This window comes from Pseudorca crassidens, chromosome 19 (assembly GCF_039906515.1).
Source record: "Pseudorca crassidens isolate mPseCra1 chromosome 19, mPseCra1.hap1, whole genome shotgun sequence".
Lineage (NCBI taxonomy): Eukaryota > Metazoa > Chordata > Mammalia > Artiodactyla > Delphinidae > Pseudorca > Pseudorca crassidens.
In genome coordinates this window covers 7,784,925-7,804,299 of record NC_090314.1, presented here as the reverse complement: position 1 = coordinate 7,804,299, position 19,375 = coordinate 7,784,925, and the positions used below count along the sequence as shown (strand labels likewise).

At 41.1% G+C, this 19,375-nt stretch overlaps 1 protein-coding gene and 1 pseudogene across 1 annotated transcript in view; both read left to right on the top strand.

Annotated features, from left to right (window-relative positions):
• The window catches only part of MYOCD (myocardin), a 259,110-nt gene that overhangs the window by 96,578 nt on the left and 143,157 nt on the right, over positions 1-19,375 (top strand). The window lies entirely within an intron of this gene.
• LOC137212508 (calpastatin pseudogene) lies at positions 5,305-17,890 on the top strand (annotated as a pseudogene).

Genomic DNA, 19,375 nt, shown 5'->3' with positions numbered 1-19,375 from the left:
CTATTGTTTGTTGGAAATTTCTGTGTTCTTAGTATGATGAGTGATATTTTAATTGAAACCAGGACATTTTGGATATCATGCTGGAATACTGGATCTTATTTAAATTCTTCTCTGATACCACTCTGGTGAGTGATGGGGGCTGCACCTCACTTCTGCCGGGTGGGTGAGCTTGGAAGGCCTGGCTTCTCTACTCAGCCTCCATTGACACCTGGGGGCCATAGGAGGGACTCCTGGTTACTGCTGGGTGGGGATGGGAGGTAAGGTTCTTATGAGACCTTCCCTGACACTATCCCAGCACAAAGGGGTAGAGCACCTCATTACTGCTCGCCGTATGTCCTCCACTGACATCTCATCATGGTTTTGATTTGCATTTCTGTTTGGGTTTTTTTTTTTTCTTTTTGTCTGCACTTGTTGGTGTTTCTTGGTTACTGTTTTTTTTCACTTCCAAGTCTGGGATATATAAGAAAACAAGAAAACCCCAGAGGACTCAGCACCATGTCTTTCCTTGGATCTCGAGGTCCCTAGCCAGTCTACCTTCTCTCCACCTTTGAGAGTCTTCTTATGATTCTCTTGTATAAAATCTCCAGGACTTATAGTTGTACTTAGGAGGAATGGGAAGATGTATGTCTACTCCATCTTCCTGGAAGTGGATGTCCAGGCTTTAATAGTGTACAAATGAAAAATGTGAAAGTGTTAAATGTTGCAGCAGAAATGGACAGAACAGTCAAATAGAGAAAAACCACGTTCGGAAATCAGTAAGAATTCTTCAACAAATGTTGAAGAATTACCCAGCTAACCAAAAAAAGCAGAATTAGATCTCTGCACATATAATACTCCAAAATGAATTCCAGATAGATTAATTGTACAATTAATTAATTAATTGTAAAAGCAAAACCATATATAGGAGAGAATATAAGCACATTATATAATCAGGATAGGAATAAATTTGTAACATTTACACACAAATGATGGCTATCTTTAAAATATAAATAATTCTTATAAATCATTAAGAGAAATATGAGTACTATAAGTAAATAATTGGAGAAAGACCCAAAGAGATTATTTGCATAAAGGATATAAGTAGCTAACCAATATGAGAAAATGCTTCCCTTCTCAAGCAATGGGGAAATAAAAATTAAACAAATTAATTATTCTGGGTTTTGGTTTGAATTGGTTCCTTTTTGGCCTGTTAAGTAGACGTTCTTTTAAAAAAAATATTTTTTAATTGATTTTCTTATTGGTAACTTTCCCTGAATCAAAGAAGGACTTGGAATTAAAGCAAACTCTTCAAATCCCTAAATACATTTCAAAAATATTTTTTAAATTGAAGTATAGTTGATCCCCAATGTTGTGTTAGTTTCGGGTGTACAGCCTAGTGATTCAGTATTTTTGCAGATTATACTCCATTATAGTCTGTTATAAGATAATGGGTATAATTCCCTGTGCGATACAGTATTTCCTTGTTGCTTATCTATTTTATAATATAGTAGTTTGTATCTGTTAATCCCATGACCCTAATTTGTCCCTCCCCCCACTTCCCTCTCCCCTTTGGTAACCAAAAGTTTATTTTCTATATGTGTGGGTCTGCTTCTGTTTTGCACATACATTCATTTGTATTATTTTTTAGAGTCCATATGTAAGTGATATCATCCAGTATTTGTCTTTCTCTAACTTATTTCCCTAAGTATAATATTCTCTAGGTCCATCCACATTGCTGCAAATGGCAGTATTTCATTATTTTTTATTGCCGGGTAATATAATATTCCATTGCACATATATGTGACATCTTTTTAATCCAATTGTCTGTCGTTAGGCAGATGGTTTGCTTTCATGTCTTGGCTGTTGTAAATAGTGCTGCTGTGAACATTGGGGTACATGTATCCTTTCGAATTCATGTTTTCATTTTTTTTGGCTATATACACAGGAGTGGAATTGCTAGAACATACAGTAGCTCTGTTTTTAGTGTTTTAAGTAACCTCCATCCTTTTCCATAGTTTTCCATAGTGGCTGCACCAATTTTTATTTCCACCAGATACCCCATGCTCTGGGGTTGGAATAATATTAAAATGACTTCACTACCCAAAGCAATCTACACATTTAATGCAATCCCTATCAAAATACCCATGACATTGTCACAGAACTAGAACAAATACTCTTAAAATTTATATGGAACCACAAAGGACCCCAAATTGCCAAAAGAATCCTGAGACAAGAGAACAAAACTGGAGGTATACCCTCCCAGACTTCAGACTGTACTACAAAGCTACGTAATCAAAACAGCATGGTGTGAGCACAAAAAGAGACGCATAGATCAATGAAACAGAATAGAGAGCCCAGAAATAAACCCACACACCTATGGTCAGTTCATCTATGACAAAGGAGGCAAGAATATATACAATGGAGAAAAGACAATCTCTTCAACAAGTGGTGCTGGGAAAACTGGACAGCGACATGGAAAACAATGAGATTAGAACATTCCATCTCACCATATACAAAAATAAACTTAAAGTGGATTAAAGACCTAAATGTAAGATCTGAAACCATAAAACTCCTAAAAGATAGCACAGGCAGAACACTCTTTGACATAAATCGTAGCAATATTTTCTCGGATCAGTTGCCTAAGCCAAAAGAAATAAAAGCAGAAATAAACAAATGGGACCTAATTAAACTTAAAAGGTTTTGCACAGCAAAAGGAAACCATCAACAAAGGGAAAAGACAACCTACTGAACGGGAGAAAATATTTGCCAGTGATATGACCAACAAGGGGTTAATATCCAAAATATACAAACAGCTCATACAACTCAATATCAAAAAACAACCCAATCAAAAAATGGGCAGAAGACTTGAATAGACATTTTTCCAAAGAAGACATACAGATGGCCAAGAGGCATATGAAAAGATGCTCAACATCACTAATTATTAGAGAAATGCAAATCAAAACAACCATGAGGTAACACCTCACACTGGCCAGAATGGCCATTGTCAAAAAGTCTACAAATAACAGATGTTAGAGAGGATGTGGAGAAAAGGGAGACCTCGCAATTAGCCCTTTAAATAAAATGAAAGTGACAAAACTTTAGAGGAGTGCTCTGAGCTGTGTACCAGCTTATAAACACAGTCATGGCAAGAACCACCTTAATACACTTTTTGGCAGAAATATTGCCAATAAGTATCAAAAGTAATAAAGATCATCATTCCTTCTGACCAAATGATTCCACTTTGGGGAACTGACCCTAAGGAAAAGGAGATTAACATAAAGGTTAATGGACAAGGTTACTTATAACGTAAGTATTAATAATGGTAAAAAGTAGCAAATAACTAAGGAGTCCAACGATGAAGAATTGGTTAAAGAAATATTGGCGTATTCATAGAAGAGAATACAACAGGGCTGTTATAAACCATGTTATATAAGAGTATTTAATGCCACGGGAAAATGCTCATAATTCATCATGAAATAAAAAACAAAAAGCCAGTTACAAAGCAGTGTAGACGATAATGCTATTTTAATAGGTTAAAAATGTTCAGAGAAAAAAAATGTTCAGAGAAATGGCATATTGAGAAAACATTTATTAAAATATCAGCACTTGCAAATTAGCTACCGCAACTATGATTAAGTTTTATTCACCAGCTCTCTCTATATTTTCCTATTTTCAAAATATATTTTTAAAACCATATTTTCGTATTTAAAATAAAACAAACAATATATGTTAGGGATCTCTAGTTCTTAGAGATGCTTAGTGATGTCATCAGAGACACAGGCCCTTCTTAGCTTTTCATCCTGTCTTCCTTAGCTTTTTGGTTTTTATTTTTATGTTTGTTGCTTCATTGCTACAAGATGGCTATTGCACTTCTGGGCATCACATCAACACTCCCGGTAGAAAGAAAGACGAAGAGAGCCCACCTTCTGCGTCTCTACCTCCTTCTCATCAGGACTGTTTCCCAGAAAACCCCTCAACAGACTTGGTTAATCTCACATGGCCAGCGAAGGATGCTGAGGAATAAGTATTCAATTTTTCAGACTGCAGAGTAGATCATGACAAGAAAGAAGGGGCTGGGAATGGATGCCAAGTGAGCCAACTGCAGTTTTCACATAGTATTTTTGGGTAGAAAATTAAAAGCACGTTTTGCAGAGTGCACTGATCGAACGCAGTGACAACCAGAAATGCAAGAACTGTGTTTTGCAGGCACTGGAAAGAGCATTTGTGACATCGGACCATTAAAAGGAGTGAGGGGATGTACTTACAAATTATCCAGGCTCTGATCCCTCCGTGGCGGGGGTGCGACACTGTATATTGCATGTCTTTTTATTAAGAAAAGATGAGAAGCTTGAAGTCAAGCACATACGTCTCCACCATAAACTCTTCCACGGACACTTTGTTGTAAGCGACAGGGAAGAGTGCTTTCAAGCTGTGTTTGGTTACATGAAACCGGAGTCAGCTATCCAGTGACTGCAAAAAAAAAAAAAAAAGAAATCACCGAAAAGCAGGATTGGTCGTACAGCTGAAGGCAGGAGCGAGCTGTTGGACAAAGAGGAAAGTCAGGGGGTCAGGAGATCTGAGGGATCCATCACGCTCTGCTGCTAAACAGCTGCGGGCCCTTGGACACATCATTTACTCTGACTGACTTCAGCCTCCTAATCTGTAAGATCAGGGGGTGAATGGAAAAGACCCTTTAAGTACTTTGAGCACGAGATGACTAGATCCTATTCTAATTGCTATCTTCTGAAAATGAATAACTGCAAAGGTAATGAATCTCTCAAAACTTCTCACTGTGGGGCTTCCCTGGTGGCGCAGTGGTTGAGAGTCAGCCTGCCGATGCAGGGGACACGGGTTCGTGCCCCGGTCCGGGAGGATCCCGCATGCTGCGGAGCGGCTGGGCCCGTGAGCCATGGCCGCTGAGCCTGCGCGTCCGGAGCCTGTGCTCCGCAACGGGAGAGGCCACAACAGTGAGAGGCCCACGTACAGCAAAAAACAAAAACAAAACAAAACAAAAAACAAAACTTCTCACTGTGAGCAGACAAGAGGGAGCACAGAGAGGTCTGGAGAAACAGAAATGTGAGGAGTCATTGGCTCTGGGTCAGCTGCCATCATTCAGGGTACGTGGTATAATCCACAGGGGAAACAGAGCAGATATAAAGCCTCAGCACCCAATAAAACTCTATGGACATTATTTTTGTACCATCGGAGAAATGGCTTAGCAATGCAATGTATGGAGCCCGCACTCCAACTCAAAGACTTGGTGTCCTTGTGGATTTCATTGCACAACCTAGAAAAAAACACACCTCAAGAGTGAAGCAAATCACGATGATCAGGAAGTGGTCGCTGGTAGTTACTAAAGTCTTTCAGTCCAGAAATCAGAAGCTGTACAAGGAACCCTTCATTGTTACCACGGGAACGTATCAACCTTCAGTTTTGGATGAAGGTGATGGCTGTCAGCATAGGCTGTGATGGAGTTGGAATTCTTCCTCCACCACTTAGAGCTGTGTGACATTCAGAAGATTACTTAACCTCTCTGTGCCTCCATTTCTCACCTGTAAAATGGGGGCCAATAATGACATCCACTCCTTAGAAATGGGTGAAATTTAAAAATTTTAGTCTAATGCCTGGTCTCTAGATAGTGATTGTCAGGTAAATTTTAATTCTTCAAATAAATCAATGAATTTGCAAATAAGCTTATAAGCTGTTATGTACTTAGTAACTTGTGGTGGGTTTTTCAGTTGGGGGGGATAGAGTTTTTTCTCTATGCAGAAATGTACAGAAATGGCAGAAGTAGGAAGTTTACCATAAACCTTGGGGAAGCTTTTAATAAAATTCATTCCAGAGCACATGTGCAGTTTTGCAAACAGTAGTTGCCTAAGGTCCTGAGCTGCTCCCTACGGCAGTGACCTCTACTTCTGGGAGGAAGGAACAGAATAAGAGAGATATAAAGTCTGGACAAAGCAGGAATAGAAATGTATCTTTGGATTTGGCTCGGACTGTATCTTTTGGCAAACACTGACAATTTAACTGGAAACAAAATTGGAAAGGTTTCCAACTATTGTCTGTTCCTCTTTCCCTTGTTGGAAACCTCTCCTGGGTCCTTAACAGGTGGTCTACTTCCAGTCCCCAAATATGAGGTTTTAAAATAGACTTTCAAATCAGTGGTGAAAAGCTGGGTTGTTCATTAAATGGTATTGAGACAGCTGGCTAACCATTTGGTAAAACAAAGTTAGAACCCTATCTCAAACCAAAATAAACCCCAACTGGGTTAAATATTTAAAGAAATAGAGACATGAAAATATCAGAAGAAAATACAGGTGAATAACAACGGAATGATATTATGGGAAAAGGCCTTATGACTATAATACTTAGCAGAAATTATCATGGGAAACATGATTGTTGGCTGAATAAAAAAACTGAAATGTCCCTTTCTAATATTTATCAGCAAAATAAGGAGAACAGTAACTGAAGAAAAATAATTTCAAGATATCAGGTTAAGAGGTTATGAGCCTCAATACAGAATAAACTTTTATAAATGAACTAAAAAAGAGATGACCTGTTCCCTTCTCCTCCCCCTATCCTAATGTGATCATGGCCATAAAAAGAAGAAAGACATATGGCTAATAGACATGAAGAAAATTCAGCCACACGTGTCATCAGCCACTTTTCTTCTATCAAGTTGTCAGAGCTGAAGGACAGCAGCTCTCCGTGTCAGGGCAGGCATTGCCGGGTGATATGCAGATGTGTGCATGGACGTTGGCAGTGTAAATACACAAAAACTTTTTGGAGACCTAATGGGCCATTTAGATCATTTTTTTAGAGAAAAGTCTTTGGCAACTTTTCGTATTTTTCCTTAGAAAATGATCAGGGACATGCCTGGAAATATAGATCAAGGATGGTCATTGCAGCAGAGTTGGGAATCTCAATATAGAAAGTTAAGGAGACATCTGTCATCTGAGGCTGGTTAAGAATGAAGATTTAGTTTCCACAGTGGAATACTATGAAACTGTTTTGTTTTGTTTTGTTTTTTTGCAGTACGCGGGCCTCTCACTGTTGTGGCCTCTCCCGTTGCGGAGCACAGGCTCCGGACGCGCAGGCTCAGCGGCCATGGCTCACGGGCCCAGCCGCTCCGCGGCATGTGGGATCTTCCTGGACCGGGGCACGAACCCGTGTCCCCCGCATCGGCAGGCGGACTCTCAACCACTGCGCCACCAGGGAAGCCCAAAACTGTTTTTTTTTTTAAGTGATGATACAGGATGACATCACAATTTTAAAAATTATAAAACAAGAGTAGAGTATAAGTCATATTTGTATCAATATTTATATCTCGCTATGTTTAGCACATTAACACACATACGTGGAAGAATATTGATGAATGGCTTAAAACGATTGTCCTCCCAGACCTGTACTCCTCAATTCTGTCACGATCAGGAAAAACAAGGAATGACAGAGAAACTGTCACAGACCAGGGGGTGCCTGGGAGACATGACAGCTATGTACAGTGTGGTGCCCTGGACTGGATCCTGAACAAAAAGAGGACATCAATGGAAAACTGATGAAACTCAAAGTTCGGAATTTATTTAAGCGTAATATACCAACATCAGTTTCTTAATTTTGACGAAAGTACCACAGTTATATAAGGTGTGAACAGTGGGAAGACTGGGTGAGGGGCATGTGGGAACTCTCTATACTATCTTGGCAGTTTTTATGAAAATCCAAAATTTTTCCAAAGTAAAAAGTTTATTGAAAACCTCAATACATTTTCAAATAAGGGTATATACCTAAGGAGTTGGATTGGGGTGAGAGACCTAAAGAATTTCAGATTCTACGTGTATAAATTTTTACAGTGACTATGCATATTATATAGTGAAGGATAAACAGATTTAACAATAAAATGGTATTATAGAAGTATATTTGTGAACATGGAATAATAAGAAAAAAACAAATTATAATACAGCATAATCCTATTGAAATGGTTTTTAAGTTGGTGGTTTGTTTTTGCCTACTTTTATTTTCTAATTTTAAAAATATGTATTACTTATAGGATACAGAACAAAGTTTAAAACGTCCCTGAAGGCGATCATGGGGCAGGTGCAGTTCTCAAATCTCTGGTCTCATGAGTTCGAATCAGGGGTTTCCTGATCATGTGCCTGGTCCTTGGAAATCTGGGGCCACAGAAAGTGTGTCTCTTTCTTCTGGTGATAGATTTAAATAAATATTCCTTTAATTATGATCCAACATATCCTGTCTTTGCTTAACACAGTCCATTCAAGACGGAAGGGTAAAGATGAGAGTCTCTATACAAGTAAAAAGAAAGAGAGAGCAGGAAACATTATTTCCTACTGGCTTGGTTATTTACATGATTTTCAGAGAAAATGACAGCAGGCTGAATGAGAGGAAAAAAAAAAAACAAGATCAGTGAACTTAAACACTGTTATTAGAAAACTGAAGACAAAATGTAAATAACCATTTTGCCTGTTTCATGGTTATCACATAATCACAGCACTGCCATGTTTGGAATCAATAGCATAACATTTGAATGCAAATGTGACTGATACTTACTATAATATTTTGGACATGGAATCACATACTGCAATCTTTTCATATGCTTGCCTTACCCAGAAATGAATGTGCTGGATGGTTTCCAAGCTGTAATTTGGACTTATAAGACTAAATGCCACATGACAATTGAGTCCCCAGTAGCTTTTAAGCTCATGGAAATTAAGCAACAGCAGATGAAAGTGTGTTCAGAAGCCCAGAGACCCATCTGCCCGGATCCCTACCCCCACGGGCCTCCCACTCACATGGGCCGTATTTCAGAATTCATTTCTGTGTGTCTCAGAGACTTTTTGGATTTCAAGGGCCTTCTCATGAACACAATGGCTCTTGCCTACTCGGAGTTACAGACAAGCCAACTGGTAATTATACAAGAGTGCAAAAAGTACTGTAACTGGTGAAAACATAAGATTTCACAGGAAGTCAAAAGAGAGACACCTTGGAATCTAGACACCTGGACACACAAAGGGCTTGCCAGCGTAAGGGGTGCATCCGCCACGAGGCTTGAAGGATGAGTAGCCATTTCTCAGGTGAACAGGGAGATCGGTATTCCAGGCAGAGGTGACGGCGTCTGCAGAGGCCACTCAGAAGATGGGAGAGGGCCCAGAGGTGAGGCGGGGGGGGGCCTGACGGGGTGGAGTAGAGAGTGCCAGAGGGAAGGGTGAGAGCTGGGGCCAGAGGGAAGGCAGTGGTCCCATCCTGAGAGGCCTTGAAAGCCATATTAGGTAGGTCAGATTTTATCCCAAGGGTGTTTGGGGCTGAACTATGTCCCTGCACCACTTCCCCACATTCATATGTTGAATCCCTAATCTCCAGGACCTCAAAATGTGACTGGAGAAAGGGTACTTAAAGAGGTAATTAAATTAAACTGGAGTTAGTAGGGTGAGTCCTAACCAATGTGACTGGTATCCTCATAAGAGGAGGTTCAGACACATAGCGGGAAGACCGTGTGAAGACACAGGATGAAGACAGCAATCTAGCAACCAAGGAAAAAGAAAGGTCTCAGGAGAGAGCAGCTCTGCTGATACCTTGATCTTGGACTTTCAGCCTCAAGAACTGTGAGAAAATCTGTTGCTGAAGCCCGCCAGGCTGTGGTATTTTGTTATGGCCGCCCGAGCAAACTCCTATCAATACTAAGGGCAATAAAGCGTTCTAAGCAAAGAGGGGGAGGATGGCTAGATTTATCTTTTGAAGAGTCCCTCTGGCCGATGGACAGAAGGAGCGAATCCCTGCAGTGATCCGTGCAGGCTGAGCTTAGCACACCACAAGGGGCACCTTCTAAATAGACAACAACACGAATCGCATGTCCACAACTTGTATAACACACAGTTCGCAACTGCACACCCATACGTGGCCGTGATATCAGGAGATAGGTAAAGGAATGGAAAGAAGTGAACAGATTTGAGACAGATTCAGAGACGAGACTCAGTGGTTTTTGAAGATTGGTTGGATGCCACCAGTGAGAGAGAGGAAGAAAAAAAGGATAAAGGTGTTTTCAGTCCTGGGAAGCTGGGTGTGTGGGTGCACCTGCCAACCACATAAGAAATCGAGAAGGAAGACCTGCATTGGAGAGGATGATTGAGTTAGTTTTGGCTTCAAGTTTGATGAACCAAAGGAAGGTAGTCCAAGGGGAGCTCTTCAGTAGGGAATTGGATGCATGAAGGTGTGAACTTGCACACGCATCACAATTGGAAGCCCACTATTTTTTTTTTTTTTTTATTACGTGGGCCTCTCACTGCTGTGGCCTCTCCCGTTGAGGAGCACAGGCTCCGGACGCACAGGTTCAGCAGCCATGGCTCACGGGCCCAGCCGCTCCGCGGCACGTGGGATCTTCCCAGACCGGGGCACGAACCCGCGTCCCCTGCATCGGCAGGCGGACTCTTAACCACTGCGCCACCAGGGAAGCCCGGAAGCCCACTATTTTAAACCACGGAGGTTGGTAAGAACAGAAGGAATCATATGTAAAATAAGAAAACAGTATAAGAGAAAAAAAATAAGCATGACTTTTATATCCAGACTCCTAAGTCAGAGGCTCATTGTGGGAATGAGATGGCAAAACAAGCAAAGTGGCGTCCCCCGTTTCCTTCTCTTCTACCCACCGCCTGGTTCCAGGCATGGTCAGTCAGCTCCTCACATCCGTCTTCTTGAGGCTTGGGTTGCTTGGATCCAGAGAGCGTGCTTGAGTGGATTCCCTTACTCACTCAGCAAATACTAGGCACCTACAGTGCGTCACGTACATGCTAAGCTTCTGTTGGTCAATAGAAAACATCATATGGCTCCCCATTCTCAGAACAGTCCAGATCCTTGGTCTGTTGCAGGCACCCCTAGAATTGTACTTCTACTGACAGCATGGAAGAATAAGGCTGTCCTTGTTGAATGCATGGCTGAATTGGCTTCAAGAATACATGTAGCACAGGGAGGTCAGCTCGGTGCTTTGTGACCACCTAGAGGGGTGGGATAGGGAGGGTGGGAGGGAGGGAGATGCAAGAGGGAAGAGATGTGGGAACATGTGTATAACTGATTCACTTTGTTATAAAGCAGAAACTAACACACCATTGTGAAGCAATTGTACTCCAATAAAGATGTTAAAAAAAAAAAAAGATAAAGCTTCCAGATTTCCATGGTTGAATATGATACTAGCTGTGGCTTAGTCGTATATGGCCTTTGCTGTGTTGAGTTTTTCATCACGAAAGGATGTTATATTCTGTCCAATGTTTTTATGCATGTATTGAAATGACCGTGTGACTTTTATCTTTCATTCTATTAATGTAGCAGATCACATTTACTGATTTGCATATGTTAAACCATCCTTGCATCCCAGAGATTAAAAAAAAAAAAGAATACATGTAGATCTGAAAAAGATGAAAAGAAGGCCACTCACTGCCCCTCCCACTTTATTGTCACACATAATCAAGGACCGACCATAATATCGCTGAGGGTGGTACTTTGCATTTGGCATTATCTGAGCTGAAGCTCAAATAGTGCTAGTTATCACACACTCCCCAATATCTTTTTTAAAAATTCATTAATAAGCCTGAATGCTTTTGTCTAGTTATTAGGGAAGCTGGGGTTAGTAATTAAGCTTTGCAGCAGGACAAGCTAGGACAGAAGAGGCTGCTTGGCAACCACAGCTGACTGCCTGGTTTGGACATCCCCGGGAGGAACTTCGTGGGGACCACCTGAAAGTAACTGATGGACAAAGGAGAGGAGGCTTTGTTCTTGCTTGAGCTCAAAGGATTACAATTTGGGCACAGATAGAAATGCAGTCCTGTTACCAGCCCTGGGCTGGTGAGGTCCAGAAACGTTTGGGCAACATGAGATAAGTATACAAATATTCAAATCCTTCTGGGAACCTGGGATAAGATTGTCTTGCTTCTGAGAAAAGAATACTTGTAACATGAAATAATCCTTGATGTCGATGTTTGACTTAGGATGACAATTTGATCAGCTTAGTAACTCCATCAAGAGCAGAAAATTCATATGCAAGAGATTCTAGGGAAGCAGGAAGCTTTAGTCTTTTGGCAAAAGGGACGGGAACCAGTCAGCCATGACCAAGAAGTCAACAATCCTTAAGCAAGTTGTAAAATCCAGTCTGGAAGCCTGGGGAAATCCACAATTAGTCACCCAATCATGTCCCTGTGAAGAGATGGTGACACCAAAGGAGGAAATGGACTTGATGGGAGAAGAGGTTTGAAGTGATTTCTTCCAACTCTGGTTAAATTTGATTCTAAAGCTTTACAAGGGACCATTTAGAGTCCTTTTATTGTTTCATTCTTGTTCAATACAATTTCAATGCAAATGAGAAATTAGCTAGGGCTAGGAAGGCTTTGGTTATAGAGGTGTGAGAGGTATAACAAAATTCTACCCCGTCAGTAGGGAGAAGAAAAATTCACAAGTTAAAATTAATTCTAGGAAACATATCTACATAGGTGGATGTGCCAATACCCAGTGTTCACCTGCCTTGTTTTCTCACCATGCTTTACTGGAGATAAGCTGCCTAAAAACCAGCCAGATGACTTTACTGAGTGCACTGAGATTCTGCATCCAGTCCCTGCAAATCAGTTATGGGCAGGACAAAGCTGACATCAAAGGCCCATTCATAGCTGACAGATCCTTCTGCAACTCAGCAAGCCTGCAAGTTTGTGCTTCTCAACTGTAATGTGCTTACAGATCTTCCAAGGGGTATTGTTAAAAGACAGATTCTGATTCAGGTCTGAAGTGGGACCTGAATTTTGGTGTTTCCAGATGATGCTGTTGGCCCATGTCACACACTAGCAAGTTGACTTTTCCTATAACATCCCATAGGTAGAGCAAAATCGCATTACCCCTCCCACCTAGAACTGCAAGGAGAAAATCAGCAGCTACAGGGCAACGATTTCCCTTGTGTTACGCATGGATTTAATTCTAGGCTGCCTTCACATGATGGATGAACCTTACAGATCATTACCAATTTAAAGTAAAAAGACATCAATGTCGACTTTTGTCATCCCTGTTACCTGTCACGATTGTAAAACACCACGTTGTGAAAGACTGAATTTACTCAGAGGTCCACGATTAGTGGCAAACTGTCCACGTTCAACGTCGAATTTCAAACCTGAAATTTAAAAGCTGAAAATGCATGAGAGTCATATGACATCCCTTCATGGAAGAGAGAGTGCTTCACTAGGATTCCAGAGGCTTGAAATAGAGTCTGAGCTCTGTCATTCACTTGCTGGTGACTTTGAATAATGCCGTCCACCCTTCCGAGGCTCAGATGTGACATGAATAGTTGTTGGGTGACCATGACATATGAAGCAAGCCAAAATGGCTGCCTTTCTGCTAAGTAAGCATCAGGACCACATAGCTTCTCAGTGGTGAGACCCTCACAAGCCTGGTTTGAGAATTCTGATGTGGCTGCAGGCAGACAACAGTGCTATGGGACCAGCACCAACTGGGAATGGGGGCAGCTGTCCTCTCTAACCCCAGTGTCACGTGCTGAGGTGATGCCAACATTCTTCTCCTCTGTCACATCCTCCAGAGCTCATCCTTGTCAGATATGTCTCCGAGGAGTATCAGAGTACCTCCTGTCTCCTGTCATTGTTGCAGGAATTTAGGACTCACCCTGCTAGAAAGTCTGGTGTAGACAATTCTGCATAGACAATTGAAGAAACTCAGTAACCACATTCCCTACTTACAGCCACTTCTATTCTCTAACCTGCTTTTGGAGGTTTTCTCCTCTTTTCCTCCTTCCTACTCTGCCCATATCGGCTACCCAGTCCTATGGACTGTAAGTTCCCATCAACCAGCCTCAGAGCTCATTATGCTGGTTCCAAGTTGCCAATCACACCAGTTCCTCAAACTTTCTGTTTTTTTCTCTTGGTGTTTGTACTTCTCCATCATTTCTCCTGTGGTTTCCATGTTTGGGATGAACAGATACACACTAGTATATATAAAAGAGATAAACAACAAGGAACTTCTGTATAACACAGGGAACTATATTCAATATCTTATAATAACCTATAATGGAAAAGAATCTGAAAAAGAACAGATAGATATGTGTAACTGAATCACTTTGCTATATACCTGAAAATAACACAACATTTTAAATTAACTATTTTTTAATATTTTTAAAATGTTAAAAAAAAAAGCATATTGCTCTACCCAACTGAAACTTCTTCAGCATCTTCCCGGCTGTGGGATGTCCTGGTTTGTCCAGGACAGTCCTGGTTTACACCTGTTTTCCCAGGTTAGTAATTAGTTGAATCCCCTTTTACTCTCAAAAATGTCCCAGTTTAGAAGATAAACTATATAATCACTCTATGTGGAAGCAACTCCAGCAAGATGAAAAAGTCAGCCAATGCCAGAGAGGATGAAACATTCATAAACATGGTCGACACCAGCTATGGTGTGAGCAGAAAATTCACCAAAAGAAATACAGGTAGAAGCCTACATCACACTGGTGAGTATGTGCTCCTGGGCTAGACTTCATTGCTTTAGGTACAAGATGCAAAAAGAAACCCAAAAAACAACTTGTACTTCATGAGCAAAACTGTGAGTTGTACTTCTTAAGAAAGAGAGAAAAATAATATAACAAGACTTATTACCAAGCAAATAGATCATCAAAATGAACGTCCACAATTCTACCTTGGTAGAAACCACTGGGGATCAGCCTCCAGCAGTGCAAGGTGGGCAGCATGCAGGACCCTGTGGAAGGACCTGAGGCTTTGGGATAAATCAGACTAGAATTAGGATACTGACTTCTCTTTGGATGCTGTGACCTTGGGCAGATGGCTTCATGTGTCTGAACCTTTGTTTCATCACTTATGAAAGGAGAGAGTTCAATTAGCCATAGGTTTTCAAACTAGGCTCTGTAGGGCCCGAGGGTTTTGCCTTTCAGACCTGTGGTGGGGTGGGGGGAGGAAAACTTAAGTTTTCCCACCACTTTTACGTGTTTTATATCAAGCAGTGAGCTCTCTTAAGATGTTTTAAATTTGATTTGAGATATTAATTTGTTTGAAGAAAAGAGTTTGTTGCAAAAATAAAATGTGAACACATACGGGTTAGATGGTCTCTAAGATCTCTTCCCAACTCTAGCAGATGTGGTTCTGAGGCCTCGGGTAATGTCTGCAGTTAGTGAACTGACAGATGGAAGTGGGCAGAAGACTTCTCTGATGCCTGCAGAGACTTGCTTCTAAGGGCAGACCAGATGGGCCTTAATGTGTGCACTGCTTCATTAGGGAGGCTGATGAAGCCCAGGGTGTGTCTGAGGGACGTGTGTTTACAGACACATGGAGGTGTGGCTGGGAGATGTCTTAGCTGGAGAGGAACATTCCTAGGCCTCTGAAAAGTGTTCCTAGAAGTATCCTCCATTACTCATAAAGATCCAGAGATTCTAAGTTGGTCCTAGACTGATTCTAGATTATTAGGAGAAAGTCTGGTGTCTGAAAATTATTGCCAGTATCTTCAAAATTCTTAATAATTGTAATAAGGAAGGAAGGAAGGAAGGGAAGGAGGGAGGGAGGAAAGAAAGGAAGGAAGGAAGGGAGAAAGAAAGGAAGGGAGAAAGAAAAGGAGAAAGAAAAGTCTGGTATCTTGTAGCACTTCAGGGCATTAGGCAGCATATATAAATTTAAAGAGTAAAACGTCTTTTTTTCTGGAGTAAAAATCAGAAGCCTACACATTTAAATAAGACACATTAATGAGGACAAAGGTGGATCAGGGGACCATGGTCTTTTTCCCACATGCTGCATATACCAGGAATCAAGAGAAAAAAAGTAGATAATGGTGAGTGTGTGACCGAAGTGCTTTTTTTCACTGACCTGGAAGAAAATGCAATCTTGAACCAGAAGAAAAATACTAGCATCACTGAGGGGCTTTGTGTCCTGGCTACAAAGTGAGATATACCTTGGGAATCCAAATTTAAGCCTGGGAGGCTGGTTTCCTTTTCTCTGTAAAAGTACCAGATAAGAAGTTAGGCTTCAGACTGAGCTTGAATGGAAATCATTTGTGCGCTCTTCTTTCTGTCTTAATCAAACAAATGGGATTCCTGACATTTTATGTGCTATTCGTCTCATATCTGAAATACTTTTAAATTCTGGTTAGATTTGGAGTTTGTTTGAATCTAGCCTTGATCATTTAAGAATGATTCAGTTGGTTGCTGTTTCTTATTTCATTAGACTTCTAATCATGCCATGATGCTGTTTTTAAGAATATCCAGGGATTTCTACTGCCTAAGAGATAAAGCCCAAAGTCTTTACATTAAAGACTTTCATTGTCACACACCGGCTTACTTTTTCAGTCTCGTGTCTTTATGATCTAGAAGCACCAGGTTACCCACTAATGGCCAAGCACATCGTTTGCCTTCTTCCTACTGTCCGTTCATTTACCCTCAGTACTACCTCGTTCATGTTGCTTTCCAGATACCGGAGCCCCAGGCAGAACGAATCACCTTCCTCTGCTCCTTGAATCCTCTGCTCCCATGGTTGGCCCAGCAGGGATCTCACTGGTCCTCAAAAGCCATGGGTGTGACTCTCTTGTTCTATAGTCAGTGACAAGCATTAGGGTAGGGACTCTGCCTATTCCTCGTTATAACTCTGGCGTCTAGCACAGAGCCTGGCACATGGTAGTTGCTCAAGAAATCTTTGTAGAAAAAAAAAATGTTTCTAATGAGTGAATTCTCAGTGGCATCTACTAATTAGGGGACTGAGCAGTTCTCTACATGGCGGATCCTTCTTTTGTCTGTTTTAAATATATAAGCTTGCTAACTAGTTGTAAAATGCAGAGTACTGTGGGTCTTCTGAAACTAAATCTTTCCAGTTTAGGATGACATGGTTTTGGGTTTTTTTTCTAGGTGGCTTTTTAAATATTTTATTTTTAAAATTTTTTTATTGAAGTGTAGTTGATTTACAATGTTGTGTTAGTTTCAGGTGTACAGCAAAGTGAATCAGATATATAGAGATATAGATATCTGTACAGCTACAGATATAAAAGAGCCCAAGGAACCGCTCCCACCTTTGAGTGAAGACTTCCTCCTTAATGCTTTGTCCAAGGACTTCACCGTTCCCCCAAACACTGCATCTCTTCAATTTGAAGATGTTAAACTTTCGGCTGTCATCTCTGAAGTAGTTTCCCCAACCCCAGCTCCACCCACCCACTATGCAGGTCCGCCCCCTGACACTCCGCAGAGTGATGACAAAGAACTTGACAATGCCCCGGATCAACTTTCTGACAGTCTGGGGCAAAGACAGCCTGACCCAGATGGGGACAAACCCCCTAGAGGATAAAGTCGAGGCAAAAGCGAAAGCTGAACACAGAGACAAATCGGGATAAAGGGATGACACCATCCCACCTGAATATCGACAACTCTTGGATGATGACGATGAGGTCGAATCAGCGACACCACCTACAAAGAAACCTGAGGCGTCAGAGAAACCTGCAGGTGCCCAAGACCTCACTGATGCCCTCTCAGGGGACTTTGACAGCTGTCGGTCAACTACAGAAACCTCAGAGAACACAGCAAAGGACCAAGACAAGAAAACTGCTTCCAGCTCCAGAGCACCCAAGAATGGGGATAAAGCAAAGGATTCTGCAAAGGCAAAGGAGGAAACTTCCAAGTGAAAAGCTGGTGGAAAAAGTACAAATTAAAGTTCACACTATTTGGTATCTGCATATTAAAATCTTCATCTGGTAGATGGTGACTTGTGAAGAACAAAAGGCTTTGATAGCAGAAATATTTTCTGAGTGGCTTCTAGACAGTGGTATTTGTTGAGTCTTTTGACATCCTAAACATTGTTTGTTATTCTTTTCCTGAAAAGAAACTGAATTTGTCTGGTTCACCTGTGTTATTCTACTGAGTATTGATAAACTTTGAATATCTATATATCTATATCTATTTACATTTACATTTACATTCTCTTCCTTTGTAGGTTATTACAAGATACTGAGTATAGTTCCCTGTGCTGAACAGCAGGTCCTTGTTGGTTATCTATTTTATATATAGTAGTGTGTATATTTTAATCCCAAACTCCTAATTTATCCCTCCCCTCCTTCCCCTTTGGTAACCATAAGTTTGTTTTCTGTGTCTGTGAGTCTGTTTCTGTTTTGTAAATAAATTCATTTGTATCATTTTTTTAGATTCCACATATAAGCAATATATATTTGTCTCTGACTTACTTCACTAGGTATGATGATCTCTAGGTCCATGCATGTTGCCACAGATGGCATTGTTTCATTCTTTCTTATGGCTGAGTAATATTCCATTGTATATATATCCCCCGCTTCAGAATGTCCATAGAACTGCTATTCTCCCATAAAGAAAAATTAGCAAAAAGTCTGCATCAACTTTGCAAAACAAGGAAGGGTATTTTCTGCGTGAAAAAAAACTCTGAGGACTTTCTGTTAAATGTAGTGCCGATCCGAGCCCACTCACAGTTTCAGACACGCAGTGCAGCACACACCTGAGCAGTAAAGGAAGAAGCACCCAGCGGTGAGCTTGAAAGCCACTGACTTGAGAGTTTGGTGGAACGACGTGTGAGTAGCGTTAAAATATTGCTGGAATAAGTGGGAAAGTTGAGGCCAGTTGGCAAAGCTGACAACATCTTTGAAAGATGATTCAAATAAACTCTACATGAAAAAAAAATTATGAGACAGGGAAATGTGAACAGAGCCTGGACATTTAATGATTTCAAGTAATCACTGTTAGAAACAGACTCACAGACATAGAGAACAGACTTGTGGTTGCCAAGCGGAAAGCGGGGAAGGAGAGGGATGGACGGGAGTTTGGGGTTAGTAGATGCAAACTATTACATTTAGAACGGTTAAACAACAAGATTGTACTGTAGAGCACAGGGAACTACATCCAGTCTCCTGGGATCAACCATAATAGAAAAGAACATTTTAAAAAGAATGTATATATATGTATAACTGAGTCACTTTGCCGTACAGCAGAAATTAGCACAACCTTGTAAATCAACTATACATCAATTTTTAAACATACATTTATTTATTTATTTATGGCTGCGTTGGGTCTTCGTTGCTGCACTCGGGCTTTCTCTAGTTGCGGTGAGCGGGGGCTGCTCTTCGTTGCGGTGCGCGGGCTTCTCGTTGCGGTGGCTCCTCTTGTTGCGGATCACGGGCTCTAGGCACACGGGCTTCAGTAGTTGTGGCTCTTGGGCTGTAGAGCACAGGCTCAGTGGTTGTGGTGCACGGGCTTAGTTGCTCCACGGCATGTGGGATCTTCCCGGACTAGGGCTCGAACCCGTGTCCCCTGCATTGGCAGGCAGATTCTTAACCACTGTGCCACCAGGGAAGTCCCATATACATCAATTTTAAGAAATAAAATAAATAAATAAAAAATTAAAAG